At 38.1% G+C, this 22841-nt stretch overlaps 1 protein-coding gene across 2 annotated transcripts in view; it reads right to left on the reverse strand.

Moving 5' to 3' along the window:
• Window positions 1-22841, reverse strand: part of SREK1IP1 (SREK1 interacting protein 1) — a 211021-nt gene that overhangs the window by 111312 nt on the left and 76868 nt on the right. The window contains exon 1 of one of the 2 annotated variants that reach the window (XM_053701327.1): window positions 938-952. The exons of the other annotated variant lie outside the window; for it this stretch is intronic. The gene's annotated coding sequence lies outside the window, so the exon portion shown is untranslated. Of the gene's footprint in view, window positions 1-937; window positions 953-22841 lie in introns of those variants that run through there. 2 annotated transcript variants of the gene reach the window in all.

A 22841-nucleotide genomic window follows, 5' to 3' on the forward strand; every position in this document is an offset into this window, starting at 1 on the left:
ATTAGTAACTCACTTCACTGGGTGGATTTGCCTAGTAGATTTTTTTCAATCACTACACCAGGTGTACACCTGTTTTTTGGCCAGCACTTTTTTTTTACACACCTTTCACACACCATTCACACCTTTTTTTACACATTTTTTCTACACAACAATTTTTTTTACACATTTTGTCTCACATTTTTATTTTTTTTTATATTTTTTTATATTTTCCATACACTTTTTTACACATTTTTTACACATTTTTAACACCTTTTTAGCTTTTACACGATTTTTCATTTTAATTTTTAATTTATTTATTTTTCTATTCCTATTTTTTCATATCAACCCCACTTGGAGTAATCTCAATTGGACACATTAGGACTCCCAGCACACTGGATCACACGGAACCCACCTGGACTCTGTAAGACTTTTTATTTGGGACATTATTGTTTTAGACAATTTGCTAAATCTGGTCATTTTTCATTTTGAAGTTTTTATTATTCTATGTTCGTTTAACTACAAGTTGCGTTAATTAAAATAGGTATTACCTTTAAGGTTTCTTAGTTATTTCTTTATTTTAATTCTATCAGCGCTATATGTACTGAATTTTTATACACCTGTGGATATTATTTTATGATATCCTTGTGTACTTTTTAAGTATATATTGTTAAACATTTTATATCGGATATTCTTAGTATTATTATTTACAAGAAGTTAACATTGAATTACACCATCTGCCCTCTTTTAATCCTTCTGGATTTTTGAGCTATTATACCCTCCATTAGGAGGTTTTTAAGTTTTACCTTCATTCTGGATGCTACAATGTTATTTTTTTCCCACTGATACTATTACATCCTTATGTTGTTGAGTGCTATATAGGTACACACTTCCCAGTAGCCCATATTACTCTGATATAGTCCAGTTACTATGTATAGTAATATTTGACTTTGATTTTTACCTATTTAGGCAACAACATATGTAGTGCCATCATTGTTTCTCTCTTTTCTTCTCAAGAATGTAAGTAAGTTGGCAGCTGACAATGTATAAAAAAAAACCCTAACATTTATTTTACAACTTCAAAACCTTCAGTTTTAAATAACAGTTTTGGCATTTTAATTTTTTGTTCACTTGTTTTATCAGTCTCTTAACATTTTAGCTTTGCTTCTACAGCAAACATAATGATCAAGGCAAAATTAATTAATATACAATCTATTTAAAAAGGGATATCAAACCACAAAATTTACTTTTGTAATTTAAGACAGCATACACTTTTAAATAAAGTTTCCAATTTATTTATATTATCAAATTTGCTTTTTTCCATGATATTCTGTTTTGAAGAGATACCTAGGTAGGTGTCTGGAGCACTACATGGCAGAAAATAGCGCTGCCATCTAGTGTTCTTACAAATGTATAACCAGAGAGAGTTGTGTGGGATTTAAAGAGACTGTATACACTCATTTTCATATAACTGCATGTAATAGACACTACTATAAAGAATAAGATGTACAGATACTGATATAAAAATCCAGTATAAAACTGTTTAAAAACTTACTTAGAAGCTGTCAGTTTGGCTCTGTTGAAAAGGTAGCTGGAAAGCCCACTGCAAGTGGGAAATAAGACACCCCCCTACCCCTTGTTTTGCATATGAAAAAAACCCTTTACACAAACAGGAGCAAGCTGGAGAAGGTAGCCGACGGTATTCACATAAAACTTTGGGGCTTGGTAAGGAGTCTGAAAATAAGAGCAATGTTATTTAAAAATAAGCAAAACTATACATTTATTTAAAAAAAAAAAAAAAACTATGGGCTATATAAATAGATCATCTACAAAACATTTATGCAAAGAAAAAATGAGTGTATAATGTCCCTTTAAGAATATCAGTTGTGATATCCGAGTGTAATCTGTGCGCCATTGTTGCAACATGCAAAGCTTTAGAGGTCTCATGAAAACGAGCATAGGGAATTGTGTCCGATGCTGCAATCATGAGACCTAAAACTTCCATACACATGTTTATTGAAGGGAATGATAGAGACTGAAGATTTAGACAAGCTGAAAACAATTGTCACTGTCTCCTTTCTGTTAGGGATAGAGTCATGGACACTAAATATATCTGAAAACCTAAAATGGTGACCTTTGTCTGAGGAATCAAGAAACTCTTTGGTAAATTGATCCTCCAACCATGTCTTTGAAGGAACGACAATAGTTGTTTTGTGTGAGATTCTGCTAAATGAAAAGATTGAGCTAGTACCAAGATATCGTCCAAATAAGGAAACACTGCAATACCCTGCTCTCTGATTATAGATAGAAGGGCACAGAGAACATTTTAAAATATTCTCGGAACTGTTGCTACGCCAAATGCTTGTCTTGAAAATAGAATCTCAGAAATCAATAATGATCTGGGTGGATTGAGATGTGAAGGTAAGCATCCTGTAAGTCTATTGTGGAAATAAAGTGACCTTGCTGAACAAAGGGCAGAATAGTCCTTATAGTCACCATCTTGAAAGTTGGGACTCTTAAAAATCGATTTAAAGTTTTCAGATCCAAATCTGATCTGAAAGAATTTTCAGTCTTTGTGACAATGTAAAGATTTGAATAGAAACACAGCCCCTGTTCCTGTGGAGGAACTGGGACAATAACCCCCAATAGTTCTAGATCTGAAACACATTTCAGAAATGCTTGAGCCTTTACTAGGTGCTTTGGGACATGGGTGAGAAAGAATCTTCCAATGGGGGGTTCTTATTCTGAATCCAATTTGAAATCCCTGAGAAATAATATTCTGAATCCACTGATTTTGGACAGAGTCTGCCCAAGATTCTTGAAAATGTCTTAGTCTGCCCCACCACCAGAAGAACTGGATTGGGGACCGCATCTTCATGCAGGCTTATGGGTCAGATTCAGTTTATTATATTGTTTAGATTTATTCTAATTTGGAGATGGTCTCCAATTAGAGCCAGAGGCTTTAGGGGAGAGAGCTGTTTTCTGTTCCGACTAAAAGTACGAAAACTATTGGTAGCTTTAAATTTTCCCTTAGATTTGTTATCTTGGGAAAGAAAAACTCCCTTACCCCCAGTAATAGTGGAAAAATTAGAGTCTAATTGTGAAAAAAAAAAAAGGTTTTTACCTTCAAAAGAGAGAGATGGTAATCTTGTTTTAGACAGCATTCCAAAATTTAAGCCATAAAGCTCTTCTAGTAAGAATATCTAAAGACATAGATTTGATGTTGACTTTCAGGACATCAAAAATTGCATCACAAATAAAATGATTTGCATGTTGAAGTAAAAAGATAATTTTAGACAAGTCAGGGTCTGGAGACAACTGCTGAGCGAGACTGTCTAACCAAAAAGAAGAGGCAGCAGCAACATCAGCAATATATATAACTAAGAATATAGCCAGTGTGTAAGTATGCCCTTCTAAGATAGAATTTAAGCTTCCTGTCTAAAGGATCTTTGAAAGAAGTGCAGTCTTTCATAGGAATGGTAGTCTGTTTGGAAAATGGTCCCTAAAGTTGATGGAGCTATTTCCACTCTTGCCAAAGTTCCAAATTAGCAATAGGTAAAGGATACAATTTTATAAACCTAGAAGAGTTAAAAAGTACTAGGTTTAGACCATTCTTTAGCAATCACATTAGAGATAGTGTCTGGAATAGGAAAAACTTCAGAAATATTAACAGTAGTTTTAAACACAGAATTTAAATGATTACAAGGTTTACCGTCAGGAGTTTTAGACTCCTTAATCCCTAAAGTAAATACTTCCTTTAAAAGAGAGCGAATATGTTAAATTTTAAACAAAAAAGAAGATTTATCATTCTCGGTCTCTGTTGTAGGATCCCCCATCAGTAGAAGATACATCAGTATACTTTTGGTCACTACAAAATTCACTAGATTTAGGCAAAAAATGTGCTACCCTTTTACGCTTATGTTAAGCTGGTAAAGCAGTTATGTATGGCCTTTGCTATGGCTGCAGCAATAAAATCTTTTGTTGCTGCAGAAATGCCTTCTGCATTAGACTGAGATGGAAAAACAGTGGATACATTTGAACTCATAGAAATAGTCAGAATATAATAAAATTTCAAAACAAGAGCCACATAATTGAGCTGAAGATATCGGTTCAGCTTTTTTACAATAAGCACACTTAGCTTTGGTAGAACTATGTTCAGGCAGCTCAGTTCCTATGGTATATTCTGGGACCGGATCAGGCTGATACATAATTGCAAGCACAAAATAATTAAATTAAATTGTTTGCAAAAATTTGTTTTTTAAACCGTTAACTTTAGCAAGCTTTTGAGGAATGGTAAACAAAACCTACATAGATTGCAATAGCAAAACAAATAAAGTCATATAAAAGACATTGATAATTTTAAATGTTCACTAAAAACAAAAATGCTGCATGTAGCCCAATTCAAATAAGGGGGCAGAGCGAAAAAGGGGGCAGGCTTTAACGTCCCAACATTTTTTTGATACGGAAAAAAAGACGTGGGGTTATGACGCGATATCAGGCTTCATTAAAAAGCTGACATTTTAATTTTACTCTGTAAACAGAAGTAAAGGAATATAGGCCTCCTTATTAGTAAAGAAATAAAATATAACCTTGTATAATTTTATCTGTTTTGCTTAAAATATAAGTTAAAAAGTAAAGTGTCAGTCCCAAGGCATCTTGGGCCCGATCCGATATGCAGCGTCGCCCGCAAATGCCGGCAACGATGAATTTTGCGCTGGTTTGGTATCCTATATATGGCGTAACCTAGAAGTTACGCTCGTATATTTCTGCCGTCGCCCGTAGTTTTTTGGGCCATAGGCAGGTATACCAAAGCAGCGCAGTTTGGTATCCAATATACAGCGTAAGGACTTAGGTGGTGAAAATGGAGAAATCTTACTCCATTTTCACCTCGCCACAAAAAGCAGCCGTAGTAAGCCTTACGCCGTCAATTGGAGCCCCGTAACTCCCTAACCTAGCAACAAAATAAACCTAACACCTAACGCATGCGCAATGTCTATCTACCTGTCAACCGCGATCCCCCGCCGCAATCCCTAATAAAGTTATTAACCCCTAAACCGCCGCTCCAGGACCCCGCCGCCACCTACAATAAAAGTATAGCCCCCTAATGTGAGCTCCTACCCGCCGCCAACTACATTAAACTAACCCCTAAAGTGAGCCCCTTAAACCGCCACCATCTATTTTAAAATTATTAACCCCTAATTCAATCCCCCTACACCGCCGCCAGCTATATTAAATTAAATAACCCCTAATCTAATCCCCCTACACCGCCGCCAGCTATATTAAATTAATTAACCCCTAATCTAATCCCCCTACACCGCCGCCAGCTATATTAAATTAATTAACCCCTAATCTAATCCCCCTACACCGCCGCCAGCTATATTAAATTAATTAACCCCTAATCTAATCCCCCTACACCGCAGCCAGCTATATTAAATGAATTAACCCCTAATCTAATCCCCCTACCCCGCCGCCACCTATGTTAAATTATTTAACCCTTAAATTACTAAACTATCCCTACCACTAAACCTAAATCTAACCCTACAAATAGCCCTGAAAAGGGCTTTTTGCGGAGCATGCCCCAAAGAATTCAGCTCTTTTACCAGCCCTTTTACAAAGTAAACTGCTCTTTTGCCTACAATCTAAATCCCCCTACCCCGCCACCTATAATAAAATGTATTAACCCCTGATCTAATCCCCCTACACCGCCGCCAGCTATATTAAACACATTAACCCCTAATCTAATCCCCCTACACCGCCGCCACCTATATTAACCCTAATTGAACCAGCCAATCGGATTGAACTTGAATCTGATTGGCTGATTCAATCAATCAATCAGATTTTTCTACCTTAATTCCGATTGGCTGATAGAATCCTATCAGCCAATCGGAATTCGACGGACGCCATCTTGGATGACGTCATTTAAAGGAACATCATTTGTCGGGAAGTCGTCGTGCCGGATGGATGCTCCGCGGCGGAGGAGCGAAGAAAGAAGATTGAAGATGCCGCTTTGCTTGAAGACATCGCCGGATGGAAGAAGACTCTCTGCCGCTTGCTTGAAGACATCGCCCGGATGGAAGAAGACTTCTTTGCCGCTTGATTGAAGACATCGCCCGGATCGGATGAAGAGTTCTGCCCGGCTGGGTGAATACAAGGTAGGGAGATCTTCAGGGGGGTAGTGTTAGCTTTATTTAAGGGGGGTTTGGGATAGAGTAGGGGTATGTGGGTGGTGGGTTGTAATGTTGGGAGGTGGTATTGTGTTTTTTTTTTTTGGCAAAAGAGCAGTTTTCTTTGGGGCATGCCCCGCAAAAAGGCCCTTTTAAGGGCTGGTAAGGTAAAAGAGCTAACTTTTTTAATTTAGAATAGGGTAGGGATTTTTTTTTATTTTGGGGGGCTTTATTATTTTATTAGGAGGCTTAGAATAGGTGTAATTAGCTTAAAATTCTTCTAATTTTTTTTATTTTTTGCAATTTAGTGTTTTGTTTTTTTGTAATTTAGTTTAGTTTATTTAATTGTATTTTAGTTTAGATATTTGTAGTTTATTTAATTGTATTTTAGTTTAGATATTTGTAGTTTATTTAATTTATTGATAGTGTAGGTGTATTTGTAACTTAGGTTAGGATTTATTTTACAGGTAAATTAGTAATTATTTTAACTAGGTAGCTATTAAATAGTTAAACTATTTAATAGCTATTGTACCTAGTTAAATTAAATACCAAGTTACCTGTAAAATAAATATAAACCCTAAAATAGCTACAAAGTAATTATTAATTATATTGTAGCTATCTTAGGGTTTATTTTATAGGTAAGTATTTAGATTTAAATAAGAATATTTTAATTAATAATATTAATATTAGATTTATTTTAATAAGAGTTTAGTTAGGGATGTTAGAGTTAGATAGGGTTATTATACTTAATATATATATAATATAATAACGATATTAACTATATTAACCCTAATATAATTAGGGTTAATATATATAATATAATAACTATATTAACTATATTAACCCCAATATAATTAGGGTTAATATAGGTGGCGGCGGTGTAGGGGGATTAGATTAGGGGTTAATGTGTTTAATATAGCTGGAGGCGGTGTAGGGGGATTATATTAGGGGTTAATACATTTATTATAGGTGGCGGCGGTGTAGAGGAATTTAGATTATATGCAAAAGAGCTGTTTACTTTGTGACAAAGCCCCACCAAAAGCCCTTTAAAGGGCTGGTAAAAGAGCAGTTTTCTTTGGGGCATGCACCGCAAAAAGCCCTTTTAAAGGGCTGGCAATAGAGCAGTTTACTTTGGGGTAATGTCACGCAAAAAGCCCTTTTCAGGGCTATTTGTAGGGTTAGACTTAGGTTAAGTGGTAGGGATAGTTTAGTAATTTAGGGGTTAAATAGTTTAATATAGCTGGCGGCAGGGTAGGGGGATTAGATTAGGGGTTAATTAATTTAATATAGGTGGCGGCGGGGTAGGGGGATTAGGGGTTAATTAATTTAATATAGGTGGCGGCGGGGTAGGGGGATTAGATTAGGGGTTAATTAATTTAATATAGGTGGCGGCGGGGTAGGGGAATTAAATTAGGGGTTAATAATTTTAAAATAGATGGCGGCGGGGTAGGGGCTCACTTTAGGGGGTAGGTAAGGTAGATGGCGGCAGGGTAGGGGCTTACATTAGGGGGTTATATATTTAATATAGCTGGCGGCGGGTCCGGGAGCGGCGGTTTAGGGGTTAATACATTTTTTGTTAGGATAGTGAGGGGGGATAGCGGATAGAGGGTTAGACGTGTCGGGCTATGTTAGGGAGGCGTGTTAGACAGTACGGGAGATTTAATAATTTAGTCAGGGTTTGTAGGCGCCGGCAGTTTCTAAAAATCCGTAAGTCACTGGCGACTCCAGAAATTTGTACTTACGCAGATTTCTGGACATTGCTGGTTTGTGAAACTTACGGCACTTTAGCATCTGACAGCGCCGTATATAGGATAGCTCGAGTTGCGAGCTGAAACTGCGGGCGTTCCCTCGCTTGCGCCGCAAACTACGCTGCATATCGGATCGCACCCTTATATATAAGTATATAACAATAAACTGTAATACTTACCTTAAGACACCCATCTATACATAGCAGACAGCCAAACCAGTACTGAAACATATCAGCAGAGGTAATGGTAGAGGAGTATAATGTCGATCTGTAAAGGGAGGCAGAAGATGAATCACTGCGACCGAATTTACAGAGAGCCTTATGAAAAGATTTCCCATAGAAGAACACATGGTGTCATCAGGCAATACTCCCTTCAATTCCCTCTAACAAGCACTGTATTCTGAAGGGAACTGGGCTTCAATATGCTTAGAAGCGCCTTTCATAGAAGAAATTAAGCACATCATGCTTCACCACCTCCTAAGGAGGCAAAGTTTTTAAACTGAGGTATGAGTGAGGTGGTCGGGGTATTTATAGGCTTTTGAGGTTTGGGAAACTTTACCTCCTCCTGGTAGGAATGTATATCCCATTAGTAACAGTTTGTGTACTATCGCTACCTATATGAAAGAAAGATAGCGTAAAAAAAAAAAAAAAAAGTTCTTATTAAATGAATAATGGGCTAAAACTAAAGTCTAAATTAAAACAGTTATGGTTCAGATAGAGCAGGGCTCTTTAAACTGTGGGTCACGACCCATTACTGGGTCCTTACACCATGTTTGCTGGATCGCGAAGAGATATTAGAGTGTGGTATGGTGTGTGTTGTGTGAGAGTGTGTGGTGTGTGTTATATGTGTGTTTTAGGAATGTGTGTGTGTTTTATGAGAGTTTGTGTGGTGTGTGTTATAAGTGTGCGGTGTGTGTTATTAAAACACACAGACACCACACTCATATAAAAGAGTGGTGTGTGTGTTATATGAGTGTTGTGTAGTATGTATTATATGAGAGTGTGGTGTGTGTGTGTTTAAATGAGAGTATTGTGTGGTATGTGTTATATGAGAGAGTGTGGTATGTGTTATATGAGAGAGTGGTGTGTTTGTTGTATGAGAGTGTGTGTTATTACCTTTAAAAACACTTTCATGTTTGAGAACAATCAGAAATAGAGTGCACACACATTTTACTCACTTTGTCAAAAATTGTAGCTATCTTGCTTATTACTTCAGAAAAGTTCAGACCAAGCATAAAAATAGGGTCGCAAAGGTATGTGGTATCATTGCACTGGCTTTTGGGAAAACAAGTTTGAATAACCCCCGAGATAAAGTGTGTGATTAAAAAAAAAAAAAAAAATCTGTTTCAATTTACTTTTATTACAAAATTTACTTCTTCCTCTTCCCATTCTATGTTGAAACGTAGTTATTTTCCATGACAGCATAACTAAGTACTACATTGCAGCAGTGTAGTACTTACATGCTCCTGAGTCCACCTAACTTAATACATTTTATAAGCATAGTATTAAGGTTATTTCCCACCTCCATCTAATCATGGGTGCCGCCATGTTGAAATCTATCTTTCACTACACTTCTGTGCTGACCTGTTTGCACATTGCAGCAACTCTCCTTCAGATATCTGCAGCTTAACCTAGGTTCCATAAAGTCAGCATGAAAATTAGAGGGAGTTGCATGAAATGTATTTAGTCTTTAGTGTCCCTTTAATCCCCTCACTACAGGGAATTTTACAGAAAAACTTGCACAAAGTAGCGTCAAATTTATAGCATTTGTTTTGATCGCTCAATTTAAACAGAAATAAAGCCCTTTTGTTTGCTTTTTAAATTTACCTATGAAAACTATAGTGTTCTCCACAGAAAATTTTGCAAGCCAGGTGGCATTATTAAGTAGCTGGGTGGCAGTGTAATATTTTCTAATATAATATCATTTTCTGCTATCCAAAGCACAAAGTCATTGCATCATTTAACTTATCTATTTAATGATAATTGGTGCAATAAAAATGTACAATTTTTAATATTACCTAATTTTAGCTTAATATTGGCTAAAATTTTAGCCGGGTGGTCAGTAAAATCAAACTTTTGTTTTTTTCACTGAAATTATTTACACACACACACACACACACACACACACACACACACCGACTGCAGTCATAAGAAATGGTTGTAAAAGCTTCTCTGGGATCCCCTTTGTTCAGAAATAGCAGACATGCATAGCTTTGCCAATGGTTCTTGGCAATTAGAAGGCTGTGAATCGCAGCTTTGCACCACACTTGTGAAATTCCCAGCAGTGAAGGGGGTAATAAGTTAGCTTGTAAGGTTAATATTTGCCCTAGTGTAGGGATTACCCTCCCACCTCCCAACCCCTGATCCCTCCATCTACCTTCCAAACAGTTTTTTGGCATAGTGTAGGGAGCCCCACCCACCTCCCTCCTTAACAATGGAAGAACGTTAAAGGAAAGTGACAAAGACAGTGTCACTCTCTGTAACAGCTGTGGAAGCAGATGTCTTCTGCCCCTTGTTGCAGCTCCCACTGTCTAAGCTGGCAGTGGTGACAGCAACATGTACCTTTGTGCTGGACATAGGTACTACGTCAACATAGTGCGCTGGGCAAAGTACTCTGTGACCTATTACCTACATCCATTTAGCGCACAGGGTTAATGTAAGGTATAGAAATTTATTGTAAGGCTTCTACACAGCACACAACATACATAGAAGTATAATCGGCTCAGGCTTATTTTATAACTATACATTTACTGAAAAAAATAAAATATAAAAACTTAACTTTTGTATCATACAAAAAGAACATAAAGTATGCAGAGATTTTTGAAATTTGTAAGAACTGGGTGAAAAAAAAAGCCATTTTATATTTCACATTTTATGATGGCAGCTAATGGCCTTTTCCAAGAAATAAATGTGAATTAGTTCAATTTATAGTTCAGCTGGAATCTGAAGTGGGGATAAGAAGGTTTGCTCAGAGAGCCATTTTATAGTGACATTCTCATTTCCTTTTAGAGTTGATAGAGATTTACTGAAAAAAAGAGGTCACGATATTACTTGAAGACAGATAAACACAGCAAACTAAAATACAGCATCGTTCAAATCCATGGCAATAGAATGAATTAGGGAAATTGAATGTTAAGTGATTTTGCTAAACAATAGGGAAAAGAATTCTGCAATTCCCAAATGACTGCTTCTTGTCTCCTGTCATGCCACATCAAAGCACATTACAGCTGTAAGCCAGTGTGATATAACCCCACAAACTAATCTACGGGTTGTGCAAAATAGGAGAGATAAATACGAGTTAAATAGTAATTTAAATTATTATAAAACACAAACATTAAACTATGTAATAAAACCACATAATCTGTTTAATTTCAATATAAACAATGAAACCGATTTTTTTTTTTTTTTACAAAAACTAACGCCTAGATTACGAGTCTTGTCGGTAATGCTGTGCGGTGCTAACGAGCAGTTTTCCCTCACCGCTCACCTACAGACAAAGCTGGTATTACAGGTTTTTACAAACCTGGGGTTAGCCGCAGAAAAGCGAGCGGAGAGCAAAATTTTGCTCCACATCTCACCTCAATACCAGCGTTGCTTACTATAGCGGTGAGCTGGAAAATCGTGCTTGTACACGATTTCCCCATAGGAATCAATGGGGGGAGAGCCGGCTGAAAAAAAAAAAACACCTGCAAAAAAGCAGCGTAAAGCTCCTAACGCAGCGCCATTGATTCCTATGGGAAAATACATTTATGTCTACACCTAACACCCTAACATGAACCCCGAGTCTAAACACCCCTAATATTACACTTATTAACCCCTAATCTGCCGCCCCGACATCGCCGCCACCTGCCTTAGATTTATTAACCCCTAATCTTCCACTCCGGACATCGCCGCCACCTACATTATATGTATTAACCCTTAATCTGCTGCCCCCAAGATCGCTGACACCTACATTATATTTATTAATCCCTAATCTGCCACCCCCAATGTCGCTGCAACCTACCTACACTTATTAACCCATAATCTGCCACCCCCAATGTCGCCGCCACTATATTAAAGTTATTAACCCCTAAACCTAATTAACCCTAACCCACCTAACTTAATATAATTTAAATAAATCTAAATAAAATTACTACAATTAACTAAATTATTCCTATTTAAAACGAAATACTTACCTATAAAATAAACTCTAAGATAGCTACAATATAACTAATAGATACATTGTAGCTAGTTTAGGATTTTTTTTATGTTACAGGTAACTTTGTACTATTTAATAGCTACCTAGTTAAAATAAAGACAAATTTACCTGTAAAATAAAACCTAACCTAAGTTACAATAACATCTAACACTACACTATAATTAAATTAATTTCCTAAATTAAATACAACATAAAACCAATCAAGCATCAAAAGTATATTGTTCAAAAAAGGAGGTTATAAGAGTAACTAATCTGTATGTCCCCACTCTGCCTCTTTATTAAACAAATTATACTAAATTTAATTTGCTAATATCAAATTGCAAATAAGTATAAAGAATGGCGCAACAAATGCTGGTGAGGGTATCACTTATCCAACTTATAGCATATTCCAAATATATTCTCGATATATATATATATATATATATATATATATATATATATATATATATATATATATTGTCTCTAAAATATCTGTGTTAGCTTGTTCAAATATGTACCTTTAATTAGATGTCATACAAATAACTATTACAGGATTTTTCTCATAACAGTGAAATGATAAATAAACCTCTTTAGATTCTAAATAAACTCCAAGATCCAAAACCGTAAAAATTCAAAGCTGATTTAATATACATAAAATTCCAATATTATTTCATACATGCAGATATTAATAATTCTGACTCTTTAAAAGGGTATTTGATTCTAAACCTACTTTCAAATTCATACACCGGTGTACTTAGTCATATGCATTCACTCAATTTCATCAAACATTTAAGCATTTATACACAATTCAATAAGAACAAAAAATAACAATAATAGTTGCAATTTGTTATCAACAAATTTAAAAAAAAGCCGCCATAATCCCTTAATGCAACATTACCGCATCAACCTGCTTAATATTTAAAGCAGTGAAATAACTTTTCTGTGTAATCTGACTTTATTATAATCAAACGCAAGAAAGTATTTACGTTCCACGCTTTACACCTCTTAGACATGGAACTAATATAAAAGAACAGTTTGCTAAGATTGAATAATTTGATAAAAATTCTTTGCACGCAAACTACCAATGATAAGCGCATTATATCCGCCAGAAAACAAGCCCTAACAAATTAGTTACTATTGAAATTAATTTTAAACATATTGTTGCGAACAAATTGCAACCATTATTGTTATTTTTTATTATTATTAAAGAATCTGCCCAGTTGATAAGTAGACAGATCCATTAAAGTATACTGTTCCGATATACATTGTTTTATTAGAGAATTTTTACATACCACAATTTAGGGGCATTAGTTGATTTCCAACCTGTAAAAATCAAATTTCTAGTAATAAAAATAATTGTATTAATTAGTTCATTTTCCTTAAATTCTTCTGTATATTTAACTAAAAAAAAAAAAAAAATTGAAACATTTGAATATCAAATTCTATTGTTAATTTCTTTTTCAGAGAGAAATCAATTTGGGCCCATAGCTGAAGAATTTTTGGACAGAACCATAAATAGTGTATAATATTTGCCTGATCTGAACCACATTTGGGGCAACCATATTTGGTTCCAAACCACTTGTTCAACTTAGCGCTAGTTATATAAGTTTTCCTAATTAGTTTTAAATGTGATTCTCCCCAGTTTGTGGGAACCCAAGATTTATTACTTAGTTTAAAAGATTGCTGTAATTCTGCTATATCTAATCCATAAAACTCATTTTGCCAGCTCTCTCTCACTTCAAGCAGATAATCTTCATTTTGGAAGGAATTAATTAAATGATAGCTTATTGAAATTGATCTTTTACCTGATGTATATAACTTTATTATATTAGTTAGGACTCCCAATCAGGTTTGTATTTTATTTGTAATTTATTAATATAATGTCTAACTTGAAGAAAAGCATAAAAATCGTTTTTGGGAAGATCATATTTCTTAGCAATATTTGTAAATGATTCCATTATAAGATCTGTTGACAACAATTGTATAATATGCATTAGGCCTTTATTTTTCCAGCGATGGAATACTGCTTGTGTATATCATGGTTTAAACTCAGGGTTGCCAGTAATATTAAGTAATTCTGTACAATATGGATTAACATTAATTCTGAGACACATTAGCTGCCAAGCCTTAATTATATTTTTAAATATCATCATATTAGCAATTTTCTTTGGAATTGTATTTATCTGTGCATGTAGCAACGTTTCCAAATTAAATGGAGCAATGAGGTTAGTTTCTATTTGATAGAATGTTACATATTCTTGAGTTGTTATCCAGTCTAATGCATATTTGACTAGAGTCGCTAAATTATATATTTCAATGTCTGGGAAGGCCAAACCTGCAGCTAACTCATCACGTTGTAATTTATCCAATGCGATTCTAGGTTTTCTCCTATTCCAGATAAATCTAATACTAATTTTCCAAAAAAACGATATATCAGTTTTAGTAAGCAACAAGGGAATATTTTGAAGTAAATAAAGTATCTTAGGAAAACAGAATTTATGCTTACCTGATAAATTACTTTCTCCAACGGTGTGTCCGGTCCACGGCGTCATCCTTACTTGTGGGATATTCTCTTCCCCAACAGGAAATGGCAAAGAGCCCAGCAAAGCTGGTCACATGATCCCTCCTAGGCTCCGCCTACCCCAGTCATTCGACCGACGTACAGGAGGAAATATGCATAGGAGAAACCATATGATACCGTGGTGACTGTAGTTAGAAAAAATAATTCATCAGACCTGATTAAAAAAACCAGGGCGGGCCGTGGACCGGACACACCGTTGGAGAAAGTAATTTATCAGGTAAGCATAAATTCTGTTTTCTCCAACATAGGTGTGTCCGGTCCACGGCGTCATCCTTACTTGTGGGAACCAATACCAAAGCTTTAGGACACGGATGAAGGGAGGGAGCAAATCAGGTCACCTAAATGGAAGGCACCACGGCTTGCAAAACCTTTCTCCCAAAAATAGCCTCCGAAGAAGCAAAAGTATCAAATTTGTAAAATTTGGCAAAAGTGTGCAGTGAAGACCAAGTCGCTGCCTTACATATCTGGTCAACAGAAGCCTCGTTCTTGAAGGCCCATGTGGAATCCACAGCCCTAGTGGAATGAGCTGTGATTCTTTCAGGAGGCTGCCGTCCGGCAGTCTCATAAGCCAATCGGATAATGCTTTTAAGCCAAAAAGAAAGAGAGGTAGAAGTTGCTTTTTGACCTCTCCTTTTACCAGAATAAACAACAAACAAAGAAGATGTTTGTCTGAAATCTTTAGTAGCCTCTAAATAGAATTTTAGAGCACGGACTACGTCCAAATTGTGTAACAAACGTTCCTTCTTTGAAACTGGATTCGGACACAAAGAAGGTACAACTATCTCCTGGTTAATATTTTTGTTGGAAACAACTTTCGGAAGAAAACCAGGCTTAGTACGCAAAACCACCTTATCTGCATGGAACACCAGATAGGGCGGAGAACACTGCAGAGCAGATAACTCAGAAACTCTTCTAGCAGAAGAAATTGCAACCAAAAACAAAACTTTCCAAGATAATAACTTAATATCTACGGAATGTAAGGGTTCAAACGGAACCCCTTGAAGAACTGAAAGAACTAGATTAAGACTCCAGGGAGGAGTCAAAGGTCTGTAAACAGGCTTGATTCTAACCAGAGCCTGAACAAACCCTTGAACGTCTGGCACAGCTGCCAGTCTTTTGTGAAGTAAAACAGATAAAGCAGAGATCTGTCCCTTCAGAGAACTTGCAGATAATCCTTTCTCCAAACCTTCTTGTAGAAAGGATAGAATCTTAGGAATTTTTATCTTGTTCCATGGGAATCCTTTAGATTCACACCAACAGATATATTTTTTCCATATTTTATGGTAAATTTTTCTAGTTACAGGCTTTCTAGCCTGAATCAGAGTATCTATTACAGAATCTGAAAACCCACGCTTTGATAAAATCAAGCGTTCAATCTCCAAGCAGTCAGTTGGAGGGAAACTAGATTCGGATGTTCGAATGGACCTTGAACAAGAAGGTCCTGTCTCAAAGGTAGCTTCCATGGTGAAGCCGATGACATATTCACCAGGTCTGCATACCAAGTCCTGCGTGGCCACGCAGGAGCTATCAAGATCACCGAAGCCCTCTCCTGATTGATCCTGGCTACCAGCCTGGGAATGAGAGGAAACGGTGGGAATACATAAGCTAGGTTGAAGGTCCAAGGTGCTACTAGTGCATCTACTAGAGCCGCCTTGGGATCCCTGGATCTGGACCCGTAACAAGGAACCTTGAAGTTCTGACGAGAGGCCATCAGATCCACGTCTGGAATGCCCCATAATTGAGTTATTTGGGCAAAGATTTCCGGATGGAGTTCCCACTCCCCCGGATGGAATGTCTGACGACTCAGAAAATCCGCTTCCCAATTTTCCACTCCTGGGATGTGGATTGCAGACAAGTGGCAGGAGTGATCCTCCGCCCATTGAATTATCTTGGTCACTTCCTCCATCGCCAGGGAACTCCTTGTTCCCCCCTGATGGTTGATATATGCAACAGTCGTCATGTTGTCTGATTGAAACCTTATGAATTTGGCCTTTGCAAGATGAGGCCAAGCTTTGAGAGCATTGAATATCGCTCTCAGTTCCAGAATGTTTATCGGGAGAAGAGATTCTTCCCGAGACCATAGACCCTGAGCTTTCAGGGGTTCCCAGACCGCGCCCCAGCCCACCAGACTGGCGTCGGTCATGACAATGACCCACTCTGGTCTGCGGAAGCTCATTCCCTGTGACAGGTTGTCCAGGATCAGCCACCAACGGAGTGAATCTCTGGTCCTTTGATCTACTTGAATCGTCGGAGACAAGTCTGTATAATCCCCATTCCACTGTCTGAGCATGCACAGTTGTAATGGTCTTAGATGAATTCGCGCAAAAGGAACTATGTCCATTGCTGCAACCATCAATCCTATTACTTCCATGCACTGCGCTATGGAAGGACGAAGAACAGAATGAAGTACTTGACAAGAGCTTAGAAGTTTTTACTTTCTGACCTCTGTCAGAAAAATCCTCATTTCTAAGGAATCTATTATTGTTCCCAAGAAGGGAACTCTTGTTGACGGGGACAGAGAACTTTTTTCTATGTTCACTTTCCATCCGTGAGATCTGAGAAAGGCTAGGACGATGTCCGTATGAGCCTTTGCTTTTGACAGAGACGACGCTTGAATCAGGATGTCGTCCAAGTACGGTACTACTGCAATGCCCCTTGGTCTTAGAACCGCTAGAAGGGACCCTAGTACCTTTGTGAAAATTCTCGGAGCAGTGGCTAATCCGAATGGAAGTGCCACAAACTGGTAATGCTTGTCCAGAAAAGCGAACCTTAGGAACTGATGATGTTCCTTGTGGATAGGAATATGAAGGTACGCATCCTTTAAATCCACCGTGGTCATAAATTGACCTTCCTGGATGGTAGGAAGGATCGTTCGAATGGTTTCCATTTTGAACGATGGAACCCTGAGAAATTTGTTTAGGATCTTGAGATTTAAAATTGGTCTGAATGTTCCCTCTTTTTTGGGAACTATGAACAGGTTGGAGTAAAACCCCATCCCTTGTTCTCCTATTGGAACTGGATGAATTACTCCCATCTTTAACAGGTCTTCTACACAATGTAAGAATGCCTGTCTTTTTATTTGGTTTGAAGATAATTGACACCTGTGGAACCTTCCCCTTGGGGGTAGTTCCTTGAATTCCAGGAGATAACCCTGAGAAACTATTTCTAGTGCCCAAGGATCCTGAACATCTCTTGCCCAAGCCTGAGCAAAGAGAGAAAGTCTGCCCCCCACCAGATCCGGTCCCGGATCGGGGGCCATGCCTTCATGCTGTTTTGGTAGCAGTGGCAGGCTTCTTGGCCTGCTTACCCTTGTTCCAGCCTTGCATCGGTCTCCAGGCTGGTTTGGGTTGAGAAGTATTACCCTCTTGCTTAGAGGATGTAGAATTAGAGGCTGGTCCGTTTCTGCGAAAGGGACGAAAATTAGGCTTATTTTTAGCCTTAAAAGACCTATCCTGAGGAAGGGCGTGGCCCTTTCCCCCGGTGATGTCTGAAATAATCTCTTTCAAATCAGGACCAAACAGTGTTTTACCCTTGAAAGGGATGTTAAGCAATTTTGTCTTGGAAGACACATCCGCTGACCAAGACTTTAGCCAAAGCGCTCTGCGCGCCACGATAGCAAACCCTGAATTTTTCGCCGCTAATCTAGCTAATTGCAAAGCGGCATCTAAAATAAAAGAGTTAGCCAATTTAAGTGCTTGAACTCTGTCCATAACCTCCTCATACGAAGATTCTTTATTGAGCGACTTTTCTAGTTCTTTGAACCAGAAACACGCTGCCGTAGTGACAGGAACAATGCATGAAATTGGTTGTAGAAGGTAACCTTGCTGAACAAACATCTTTTTAAGCAAACCCTCTAATTTTTTATCCATAGGATCTTTGAAAGCACAACTATCTTCTATGGGAATAGTAGTGCGTTTGTTTAGAGTAGAGACCGCCCCCTCGACCTTGGGGACTGTCTGCCATAAGTCCTTTCTGGGGTCGACTATAGGAAATAATTTCTTAAATATAGGGGGAGGAACAAAAGGTATGCCGGGCCTTTCCCACTCCTTATTTACTATGTCCGCCACCCGCTTGGGTATAGGAAAAGCATCGGGGGGCACCGGAACCTCTAGGAACTTGTCCATCTTACATAATTTCTCTGGAATGACCAAATTGTCACAATCATCCAGAGTAGATAATACCTCCTTAAGCAGTGCGCGGAGATGTTCTAATTTAAATTTCTCCCTCAGACAAAACCTCCCTCCTGGCCCCTTCAGATTGGTGTGAGGGTATGTCAGAACCGTTATCATCAGCAATCGCGCTTTCTCTGATAAGTAGGCATTTTAGATAAAATGTTTGCAATAGAATTATCCATAACAGCCGTTAATTGTTGCATGGTAATAAGTATTGGCGCACTAGATGTACTAGGGGCCTCTTGTGTGGGCAAAACTGGTGTAGACACAGAAGGGGATGATGCAGTACCATGCTTACTCCCCTCATTTGAGGAATCATCTTGGGCAATATCATTATCTGTGGCATCATTGTCCCTACTTTGTTTGGACACTATGTCACAATCATCACATATATTTAAATGGGGAGAAACCTTGGCTTTCATACATATAGAACATCGCTTATCTGATGGTTCAGACATGTTAAACAGGCTTAAACTAGTCAACAAAGCACAAAAAACGTTTTAAAATAAAACAGTTACTGTCACTTTAAATTTTAAACAGAACACACTTTATTACTGAATATGTGAAAAAGCATGAAGGAATTGTTCAAAATTCACCAAAATTTCACCACAGTGTCTTAAAGCCTTAAAAGTATTGCACACCAAATTTGAAAGCTTTAACCCTTAAAATAACGGAACCGGAGCTGTTTTTACATTTAACCCCTATACAGTCCCAGGTATCTGCTTTGCTGAGACCCAACCAAGCCCAGAGGGGAATACGATACCAAATGACGCCTTCTATAAGCTTTTTCAGTGGTTCTTAGCTCCTCACACATGCATCTGCATGCCTTGCTTTCCAAAAACAACTGCGCATTAGTGGCGCGAAAATGAGGCTCTGCCTATGACTAGAAAAGGCCCCCATCTGAAAAAGGTGTCCAATACAGTGCCTGCCGTTTTTTAACAACAATCCCCAAGATTATAATAACTATTAAGAGTTATAATCTGCCAAATATGCTTAGCAAAGTAATCGTTTTAGCCCAGAAAAATGTCTACCAGTTTTTTAAGCCCTTATAAAGCCCTTTATTCTTTTACTTAACCCCTTAATGACCACAGCACTTTTACATTTTCTGTCCGTTTGGGACCAAGGCTATTTTTACATTTTTGCGGTGTTTGTGTTTAGCTGTAATTTTCCTCTTACTCATTTACTGTACCCACACATATTATATACCGTTTTTCTTGCCATTAAATGGACTTTCTAAAGATACCATTATTTTCATCATATCTTATCATTTACTATAAAAAAAATTATAAAATATGAGGAAAAAAATGGAAAAAAACACACCTTTTCTCACTTTGACCCCCAAAATCTGTTACATATCTACAACCACCAAAAAACACCCATGCTAAATAGTTTCAAAATTTTATCCTGAGTTTAGAAATACCTAATGTTTACATGTTCTTTGCTTTTTTTGTAAGTTATAGGGCCATAAATACAAGTAGCACTTTGCTATTTCCAAACCATTTTTTATCAAAATTAGAAGCTAGTTACATTGAAACCCTGATATCTGTCAGGAATACCTGAATATCCATTGACAAGTATATATTTTTTTTTAGAAGACATCCTAAAGTATTGATCTAGACCCATTTTGGCATATTTCATGCCACCATTTCACCGCCAAATGTGATCAAATAAAGAAAATTGTTCACTTTTTCACAAATTTTTTCACAAACTTTAGGTTTCTCACTGAAATTATTTACAAACAACTTATGCAATTATGGCATAAATGATTGTAAATGCTTCTCTGGGATCCCCTTTCTTTAGAAATAGCAGACATGTATGGCTTTGGCGTTGCTTTTTGGTAATTAGAAGGCTGCTAAATGCCACTGCGCACCACATGTGTATTATGCCTAGCAGTGAATGGGTTAATTAGGGCGTATGTAGGGAGCTTCTAGGGTTAATTTTAGCTGTAGTGTAGTAGACAACCCCAAGTATTGATCTAGGCCCATTTTGGTATATTTCATGCCACCATTTCATCGCCAAATGCGATCAAATTAAAAAAAACGTAAATTTTTTCACAATATTATGTTTCTCACTGAAATTATTTACAAACAGCTTGTGCAATTATGGCACAAATGTTTGTAAATGCTTCTCTGGGATCCCCTTTGTTCAGAAATAGCAGACATACATGGTTTTGGCGTTGCTTTTTGGTAATAAGAAGGCCGTTAAATGCTGCTGCACATCACACGTGTATTATGGCTAGCAGTGAAGGGGTTAATTAGGTAGTTTGTAGGGAGCTTGCAGGGTTAATTTTAGTTTTAGTGTAGAGATCAGCCTCCCACCTGACACATCACACCCCCTGATCCCTCCCAAACAGCTCCCTTCCCTCCCCCACCCCACAATTGTCCCCGCCATCTTAAGTACTGGCAGAAAGTCTGCCAGTACTAAAATAAAAGGCATCTTTGAATATTCTTTTAAAAAAATTGAGCATATTTACATATGCTGCTATGTAGGATCCCCCCTTAGCCCCAACCTCCCTGATCCCCCCCAAAACAGCTCTCTAACCCCCCTCTCTGCCTTATTGGGGGCCATCTTGGGTACTGGCAGCTGTCTGCCAGTACCCAGTTTGCAACAAAAAAAAGGGTTTTATTATTTTTATTTTATTTTTTTTCTGTAGTGTAGCTTCCCCCCCACAGACTAACACCCCACCACACCGATCTTGCTACCCGATCTTGCTAAATTTTAAATAATATCCCCCTTTTCCCCCACTTCTACAAAAAATATTTCTGTAGTGTAGCGGTTCCCACCCGCTCCCTCCCCGTGCACGCTCCCGCCTCCCCGTGCACGTGCGCGCGTCTGTGCGCGCGCCCTGACATCGCCGCCCACGATCCCGCCCCCCCTCCGCATCAACCAGGGCCATCGATGGCCGCCACCCGCCTCCCGGTCCTGCTCCCACCCACCAACGGAGTAAGTCACCGATCTCCGGTGCAGAGAGGGCCACAGAGTGGCTCTCTCTGCATCGGAAGGCTTCAAAAGGTTATTGCAGGATGCCTCCATATCGAGGCATCACTGCAATAACCGGAAAGCAGCTGGAAGCGAGCAGGATCGCTTCCAGCTGCTTTCCACACCGAGGACGTGCAGGGTACGTTCTCAGGCGTTAACTGCCTTTTTTTTGAGGACGTACCCTGCACGTCCTCGGTCGTTAAGGGGTTAATCTAAGAAAATGGCTTACCGGTCCCCATAGGGGAAATGACAGCCTTCCAGCATTACAAAGTCTTGTTAGAAATGTGGCCAGTCATACCTCAAGCAGAAAAGTCTGCCAACTGTTTCCCCCAACTGAAGTTACTTCATCTCAACAGTCCTGTGTGGAAACAGCAATCGATTTTAGTAACGTTTGCTAAAATCATCTTCCTCTTACAAACAGAAATCTTCATCTCTTTTCTGTTTCAGAGTAAATAGTACATACCAGCACTATTTTAAAATAACAAACACTTGATTGAAGGATAAAAACTACATTTAAACACCAAAAAACTCTTAACCATCTCCGAGGAGATGTTGCCGGTGCAACGGCAAAGAGAATGACTGGGGTAGGCGGAGCCTAGGAGGGATCATGTGACCAGCTTTGCTGGGCTCTTTGCCATTTCCTGTTGGGGAAGAGAATATCCCACAAGTAAGGATGACGCCGTGGACCGGACACACCTATGTTGGAGAAATAAGATCGTTTTGATAAGCATTATTCGGGACGTCAGAGAGATCGTAAGTTAGCCCAGTCTGACAATTTCTTTTCGCATTCTGCAAATACTTTGGGATAATTTAGCTGATACCATTCATGTGGATTTTTAGACATTATAATTCCCAGATATTTAATCTGGTGTGTTTCTTTAAAGGAAAGTTGTGATTTAAAATCCGAAGTTTTATACAACCAGAGCAGTTCAGATTTCCCAAAATTTATAGTATAGCCTGATATGTCACCAAATTGTCATATTTCTTTTAATAATAATGGTAAAGTCCTATCTATATCACTCAGATAGATCAACAGATCGTCAGC

The sequence above is a fragment of the Bombina bombina genome, chromosome 2, assembly GCF_027579735.1.
Source record: "Bombina bombina isolate aBomBom1 chromosome 2, aBomBom1.pri, whole genome shotgun sequence".
Classification (NCBI taxonomy): Eukaryota; Metazoa; Chordata; class Amphibia; order Anura; family Bombinatoridae; genus Bombina; species Bombina bombina.